The 8,088-nt window shown below is 32.5% G+C and overlaps 1 pseudogene; it reads right to left on the reverse strand.

Annotated features, from left to right (window-relative positions):
- Positions 1-2,968: 2,968 nt before the first annotated feature.
- On the reverse strand, positions 2,969-3,895 carry LOC143236943 (LHFPL tetraspan subfamily member 6 protein pseudogene; annotated as a pseudogene).
- Between the last annotated feature and the right edge of the window lie 4,193 nt (positions 3,896-8,088).

Here is an 8,088-nt window from a genome sequence, read left to right on the forward strand (position 1 = left end):
GAATCGTTGCTTGTAATAGGAAAATCTATAACAACAACAATATAACGCAGAAAAACCATATACCTTTCAAGCATAAAGTTTCACCAATAACATAAGGCACAGCACTTAGTGCTCTGTAAGAGAAAATGCAACAGTACATAACTCTATAATCTTGACAAATGGTTCGTTTGTTTGTATTTGAATTTCGCGCAAAGCTACACGAGGGCTAACTGCGCCAGCTGTCCATAATTTAGCAATGTAAGACTAGAGGGAAGGCAGGTAGTCATCATCACCCACCGCCAACTCTTGGGCTACTCTTTTACCAACGAATAATGGGATTGACCATTATGAAAGGGCGAACATGTTTGGTGCGATGAGGATTCAAACCCGCGACCCTCAGATTACAAATTGAGTGCCTTAACCCCCTGGCCATGTCGGGGCTCCTCACAAATGGAACTCATAAGCTTGTCCCAACAGATAAAAACGTAACATACCTTTGCTGATATTTCATTTATTGCTTTCAAAACGAGTTTGTCAACATTCATCGTGGTGTTTACAAAGGATAACTAACACGAATTTCTGTATTTTAAGTAATTTGCTCCAATGTGAAGTTAGCATTAATTTAAGTAATATTCTCTGATTGGAAGTAAGTATTAATTTAAGAAGTTTGCTCTGATCAGAAGTTAGTGTTAATTCAACGAACTGCTCCAATATACAGATAACAAGGTTTATTTAATATTAGACAAAATGCTTCCAACAGAAGAGAAACAAAAATGGCAAACACAAGCGTGTCATTGCAAATTATACCTTATTATCTGAGGTATGAGATTAATAAAGGTGTCAAATCTAAAATTGTCAATATAAGTGGTGTTTTATTAACTGAATGTAACCTATACATGGGTAATAATATAAAGAAAAAGCAAGTTAATCATTATAACTCATGTCTCATGAATTGTAAGTAACTAGGTATGAGTAATATTGCTAACAATAACAAGAGGATCATTTATAAACTGAATCTCACCAGGTAAACGTAACTCTGGTTCAGGTAATAGTGTAAGTAACAAATGAACAATTTATAAACTGTACTTAATCATCTGAATGTAACACTAGTTTAGATAGAGATGAAAACAACAACAAATGAACAATTTATAAACTGTATTTAATCAACTGAATGTAACACTAGTTTGGATAGAGATGAAAACAACAACAAATGAACAATTTATAAACTGTATTTAATCAACTGAATGTAACACTAGTTTGGATAGAGATGAAAACAACAAAAAATGAACAATTTATAAACTGTATCTAATCAACTGAATGTAACACTAGTTTGGATAGAGATGAAAACAACAACAAATGAACAATTTATAAACCGTATCTAATCAGCTGAATGTAACATTGGTTTGGATAATAATGAAAACAACAAATGAACAATTTATAAACCATATCTAATCAACTGAATGTAACTGCAGTTCAATATAAATATGTATCATGTGGGTTATCATTTGGGTTATAATGCTTTCTGAATTAAATGTAATTCTGATATCAGCAATTATATCACAAATATCATGTGGTTTATAATCAGATTACAGCACGTCATAATATTGAAGTAACTCAGTTACTGGTAATTTTATCACAATAATTGAGAGGGTTATTATAAGGTAAAATCATTTCATACATTGAATTTAACTTTGAAATTGGTAATTATATCGTGCGGGTTATTATCAGATTACAACACTTTGCGAATGAAACGAAACTGTAAGACAGGGAATTTAAAACTAATGCATGTTAACATTAAATTACAACGCATCATTAATTAAGTATAACTCTGATAGGGTACTTAAATCACAGATAACATACGGGTTATCACCCAGGTTACAACACTTCATTATTTGGATTTAACTCTGATGTTAGTAATTTTATCAGAATTATCGTGTGAGTTATCATCAGGTTAATCACATATATAAATGTACGGGTATTAAATGTATTACTCAGTTAAGGTTTTTCCTTGGTTTTCTAGAGTAATAATATATATATATTGCATGTCATCGATGTTATGTGAACAATGGAAACAAGAATGCTTGATTAATTGTTACTTTTAAGTATCCAAAGGCTGCGTAGAAGGTATTGGAATTAAACAGATTATTTCATTTCTATTGCTGTTCTATGTTGTGTAGTTTATTATTGTTACTAAACAAGGTTATTGACCTTCAGACTTTATTAAATACTATTTTATTATTGGATTTCATTTTAGCGCATGTAATCAAAATACTGAGAGAAGATACCTGCCAAAGGCTAGGTAACTGTGAGCTACTTTTTGTGACTTTCTATAAGGTGATTTATTGAAAAGTTGTATATAGATTTTTAAAAGTGCTGTACATGAGGGTCAATCACACTTAACACACAGTGTCTAAATAACAGATCGTCGCCACTCTGTCGGCATTACGTCTCTGAAACCTATTGTCTGTAACTTGTTATATTTTATCCATGACCAACAGACTTCCTGCTTAAAATAAATAATGCCTCTCCTGATTGTAAAATCAAACATCATTTCATTATCACACTCTGGGTAAGAACAGTGCCACCTACCTTCGAAATATTTTTGGGTATCATTTCTTCTTTAATTAATAACTGTTTTATATATGTATATTTTAATGGTTAAACGTGGTTTAGATAAGTTCATTATTACCAAAAATAAAGTTTATTGTTCACTAAATTCCATGATTATTGACTGATTGATGATAAAACGTTATCTGTAGCATTCAAACAGGGCTCACACCGCTATAAACTAGGTTTCGACACTTGTGATGAGCATAATATAGATAGCCCATTAGGTAGCTTTGCACTTAAAAACAAACATTACAAATTTCTCTGTCTGACTTTCTATACAGATCTGTTGTCTTCTGATACTTCATATTTTTTAACAATGTTAACATATAAAAAAGTAGATGTAACCAAAGTTTCAACCAGTATACAACATGATGTGTTAATGTGCTAAAGTATGCAGATAATTTACTCACCAGTCAGGGCCTGAACCAGACCCAAGGCACGTGCTGCTCGTTTAGTCACTACGTCTGCCACGCAACACGCCGCCAAAGCTGTGAAGGCCACGAGGAGTGAAGTGGCAGCCCCAACCCCAACGGAAATGGTGGTAATTTGCCACGAAACACTAGGAATGTCATGAAAGGTTGTGTAGCGGCCGCACTCATGGATTATCTGAACTCCTCCATGTTCATTCATTCGTGGATAGCTGCAACGTCTGAAAGAGCCAAAAGATACCTCGGTAGAGTTGAACAAAGCACCCTGGAACCAGAAGGGCAAGTAGAAACCAGCACAGTTGAGAATGGCAGCAGCTAGAGAAAGACAAGCCCAGAAAACACCTGTGGCTGTGAGGCTACTTGCAAGTACGGGCATCTTGTAAGACTCGGGACAGTACTAGTAATTCTTGTATTGTCTTTTCAATGAAGTACTCTTTCGTCTCTCGCAGGAATATCAGTTATAAAACAATATGCTGAACCAAATGACTTCAAACTTCTAAACTGGGATGAACGAAGAAACTTTGTTAACTTCCAAAATAGAACTAAAACATAAAAAGTCATCTCATCTTTAACAATATGCCTACTCTCGTCTGAACTACTTGGGGTACCAAAATAAGGTTAATAAGTTACTAACTATAATAAACAGATATGCAAAATGGTCTTTCTAGATTATGTTGTGGTATCGACGATAGCTAACTTCGTCAACACGGACGATACAGCGCGCCTTGCTACAAGAAGCTTAGGAAGGTGTCTGTTATCCAGCGGCAACTATCAGTGTTTATACCGCGTTACTCGACCAGCTTGCCTCCGGTAGTTCGTTAGGGAAGTCGCTGCATTTTGACCATATCCGTTGTTCCTTATAATATCCTCTAGATGGCGATGGCAACGGCTGCTCGAATTTATTAACGCTGTAGGAGGACAGTAGTAGTTATTAAAACACATATAACGAATACAAAAACCAGCTTCGTCTTAATCACGAAACATTGACAGTTGCGCTACAATGTTACAGACAAACCTCATCGTTGCAAATTTCTCTTTTTTTTTTTTTGTAAAGCGTCAGTTTGCGTTAAAAAGTTTTCCAATCTAAAATACAACACTGTTAAATGTTTTTGAATGTTTTAAACTGTTAGCTATTTTCTATAATGAATCAAATTTTGTATAACAAAAAGTATTATAGTTGACGTAATATTCAAAAATTCTGTGTCAACATTTCTTTTAAAACTGGTTTTAACAAAATTTAGTCTTTATGTTTTAATCAATTATGTTGTGACACGATTTTCTCACTATTTTCTCAAACTGTAACATCTGTCTGTCTTCTAATCAAATGAATCTCAACGGTAGTATGTTTGTCTTTCTAACTCAGTCTATTTTAACACATTTCTTTACGTCTTCTCAATCAGTAAATTCTAACGGTATCTATCTTCTAATCAAGTATGTTTTAACATAGAATTCCCTATCTTCTCATCAATTAAATTTTAACAGTAGCAGATATATTTTTACACACACTTCTCTTTATCTTCTTATCAATCAAGTTTGAACGGTAGGTTTGTCTTTTAATCTAGTGTGTTTTAACACGCAAGTTTATATTTTAATTGGTAACCTTTAGCTAACGGTTTTAATGAAAAATTCTGATTTGTAAAAAGTTAAGATTAAAAAAAAATTATTTTAGCTATATTAAAATCCGGTAAGCTTTAAATTCCACTGTCTTCCAACCACCTGGGTTTAACGCAAGGCGTCGTGTCTTTTAACCAACTAACCTTTAAAGACTTATAGCTCAAGCTATCTGTCTTCTGATCAAACATCTTTTAACACATAGTTTTGTACGTTTCTAGTCAAGTGAATCTTTAATCTCTATATCTGTTTTAATCAGTTGAATCAGTTTTAACCTATAATTCTGTCTATTTATATTCAGATAAGTTTTGAATTATTATTCCATCTATTTATATTCAGATAAGTTTTCAATTATTATTCTATCTGTTTATATTTAGATAAGTTTTGAATCATAATTCTATCTATTTATATTCAGATAAGTTTTTTGAATTATTATTGTATCTGTTTATATTTAGATAACTTTTAAATTATAATTCTATCTATTTATATTCAGGTATATTTTGATATGCGATCCCAATTTTTTATTCAATTTTAATTTACAATCCTATAAGTTTTTGTTCAGGTAAGTTTATTTTTTAATCAAGTAAATTGTAATTTATACATCTGTTTCTAATCAATCAACTAAGTTTCGGCTCATAATCCTATCATTCAACTTAGTCTTAACTTATAATCCTATCTGTTTTTAGTCACGTTTTAAATCTTAATCTCACCTGTTTCTAATAAAGTAACTTTTAACAAATAGTAATATATATTTTTAACCAATTAAGTGTCAACTCAAAGTCCTACTCGTTTATTTATCTTTTGTCCAAGTAAATTAGAATTGTTTGAACTTTTCATACAGGAACTGCTCTCTAAACTTTAGAAATATAGATTCTTTAGATGTTGTACTACAACGTAAAGTGTAACAAGTCATATATTAGGTATTCAACAATATATTATTATAAAAACTGAACATTTCGAACATCTTTCTTTGAATACATTCACATCAAATACTATTTTATAATAATACCCAATACTTTAAAATTACTGTTTTAAGCATATTATAATATATTATGCTTAGATTTTTCTCCTGCCATCTATCGTACGGCATCAAACCTAATGTTATTTATAATTTTCTTTTACGAGTGCTACACTTCATGCAATTACGTAACACAACTAGCTCCCCTTATTTTGAATTATTAAAACTTGTAATAACCTTTTTGGTTCAAAGTGGTGTGGGTTATTATCTTCAGTAAGAGTATATGGGTTTTATTGTTTCAGTCCTCCTTTAAATATAAATCTTAATCAATTTCATATTTCATAATTTCCACTCCAGTCACCATCTGGAATACACCGAATATCAAAAATAGTCAAAAGGGAAATTATTACTATTGATATAACGATCAATTTCAGGTCAATTTTTTCGTATTAAGTACATATATATTACGTCTATTTATTGTTCATAACAGGAAATTATGTACACACTGGAATTTATATATTATATATGTATATTACTGATCTAACTAATCTGTAACTGCAGCTTTATATAGCTAAATCCAGAACTTACAATGTATCTCACTGAAAGCTAAAGAGTTTTTCACAGTTTATTTTTTATCTACATTTCACACAATCAAAACACAGATAGCCCATTCTGTAGCTTTCTGGTTAATTCCAAACAAACAAATGCAGGTGGGAAAGTACAGAAAAGTATTTTTATGATAATACAGAATTCCAAATTTTCATGGCAGAGCTCCAGGAAGGTTCATATATGCGCTTGTGGCAGTGAAAAAGCTAAGAAATAAATTTCTAGCTTCTTATAAAATTTTTGTTTTAAAATTTCACATGTTCAGTAAACATCAATACCCTATCTGTACCAGTAGGTATGAACTAGCTTTTAAAATAAATCTGCAACATATAACTCTAGTAAAACCTTTTCATTTTTGTGTATGTGATGGATTACAGTATTATCTTTAGTAACAAAAGAACAAAACTAAAAAAAAATTTGCTCTTAGTCTCTATCACTTTTTATCGTTGAAAAGAAATGTGATCTTTGAAGTCAGAACATTTCAGAAAATAAGTCTGTCTTGTGAGTAACAGATGCGATCAAATGATTGGTTATAGCCAAGTTAACATGAGACGTAACTCTAAAAAGAAAGAAAGAAGAGAATGAAGAATGCACTCTAGGTGTTTCGGTGTTTGATTTCAGATAAAGGACTCAGAAGCAAAGTAGGAAAGATAACTTCAAATAAAGCTTGCAACAGGTCTTTGTTTCAGTTATCTATTTTCGTTGAGAAACCAAAAATTTAAATACGTTCTAATGTATCTGTCTATCCATCCATCCACCTTTGTAACTACGAAATATATTTACGAATATTGATGGTATTTTCTAAATAAAAGTTTAAAATAATCGAATATAAATATGTATTTTTAAAACACTCTCGTTATAGTTTTGCAGAGATGACTAAATTAACACAAGTTTAAAAGCAATTAACACTTATCATGCCAACTGATAAGGATCTATGAAATATTATTATGTTTTTATAATGTATTATTTTTATTAGTTACATTACTTTGTTTGTATATTTAAATTTCATACCTGATGTGTATTTAAATATAATATATTTACAAAATAAAACCAATAATATAAACTAATATTGTGATCACGGGAAAGGAATGTGAATCAATTTTGTTACCTTAGAGCAATAATATAAATCAATTTTATGACTCTGGAGCAGGAATATACACTACAGGGCCAAAAGTATGCAGACATCCGACCATCACATCCGTATGTGCTTGTTGAACATGTCATTTCTAATTCATGTGCATTAATATAAAGTTGGTCCCCCTTTGCTGCTATAAAAGCCTCCACTCTTTTGGGAAGGCTTTTCACTAGATTTTGGAACATGGCTGCGGAGATTCGCTCCTATACAGCCACAAGAGCATTAGTAAAATCGGACCTTGATGTCGGGCGAGAAGGTCTGGCTCGCAGTTGGCGTTCCAATTCATCCCAAAGGGGTTCGACGGAGTTGAGGTCTGGGCTATGTGCTGGCAAGTCAAATTCTTCCACACCACCCTCGGCAAACTATGTCTTTATGGAAGCACATAATTCTCTAAAATGTTATTATATGCTGTAGCATTAAGATTTCCCTTCACTGAAACTAAAGAGCCCAGCGCAAATCATGAAAAAACAACCCCATACCATTATTCCTCCTCCACAAAACTTTACAGTTGGCATTATGCATTCAGGCAAATAGCGTTCTCCTAGCATCCGCCAAACCTAGATTTGTTCGTCAGAGTGCCAGATAGTGAAACATGATTCGCCACTCCAGAGAACGCGTTTCCACTGCTCCACAGTCCAATAGTGGTGTGCTTTACACCACACCAGCCGACGTTTAGCATTGTGCATGGTGATCTTCGGCTTGTTTGGGTGAGCTGTTGTTGCTCCTGAACGTTTCCACTTCGCAATAACAGCACTTACAGT

Source organism: Tachypleus tridentatus, chromosome 13 (assembly GCF_004210375.1).
Source record: "Tachypleus tridentatus isolate NWPU-2018 chromosome 13, ASM421037v1, whole genome shotgun sequence".
In the NCBI taxonomy this organism is placed as follows: domain Eukaryota; kingdom Metazoa; phylum Arthropoda; class Merostomata; order Xiphosura; family Limulidae; genus Tachypleus; species Tachypleus tridentatus.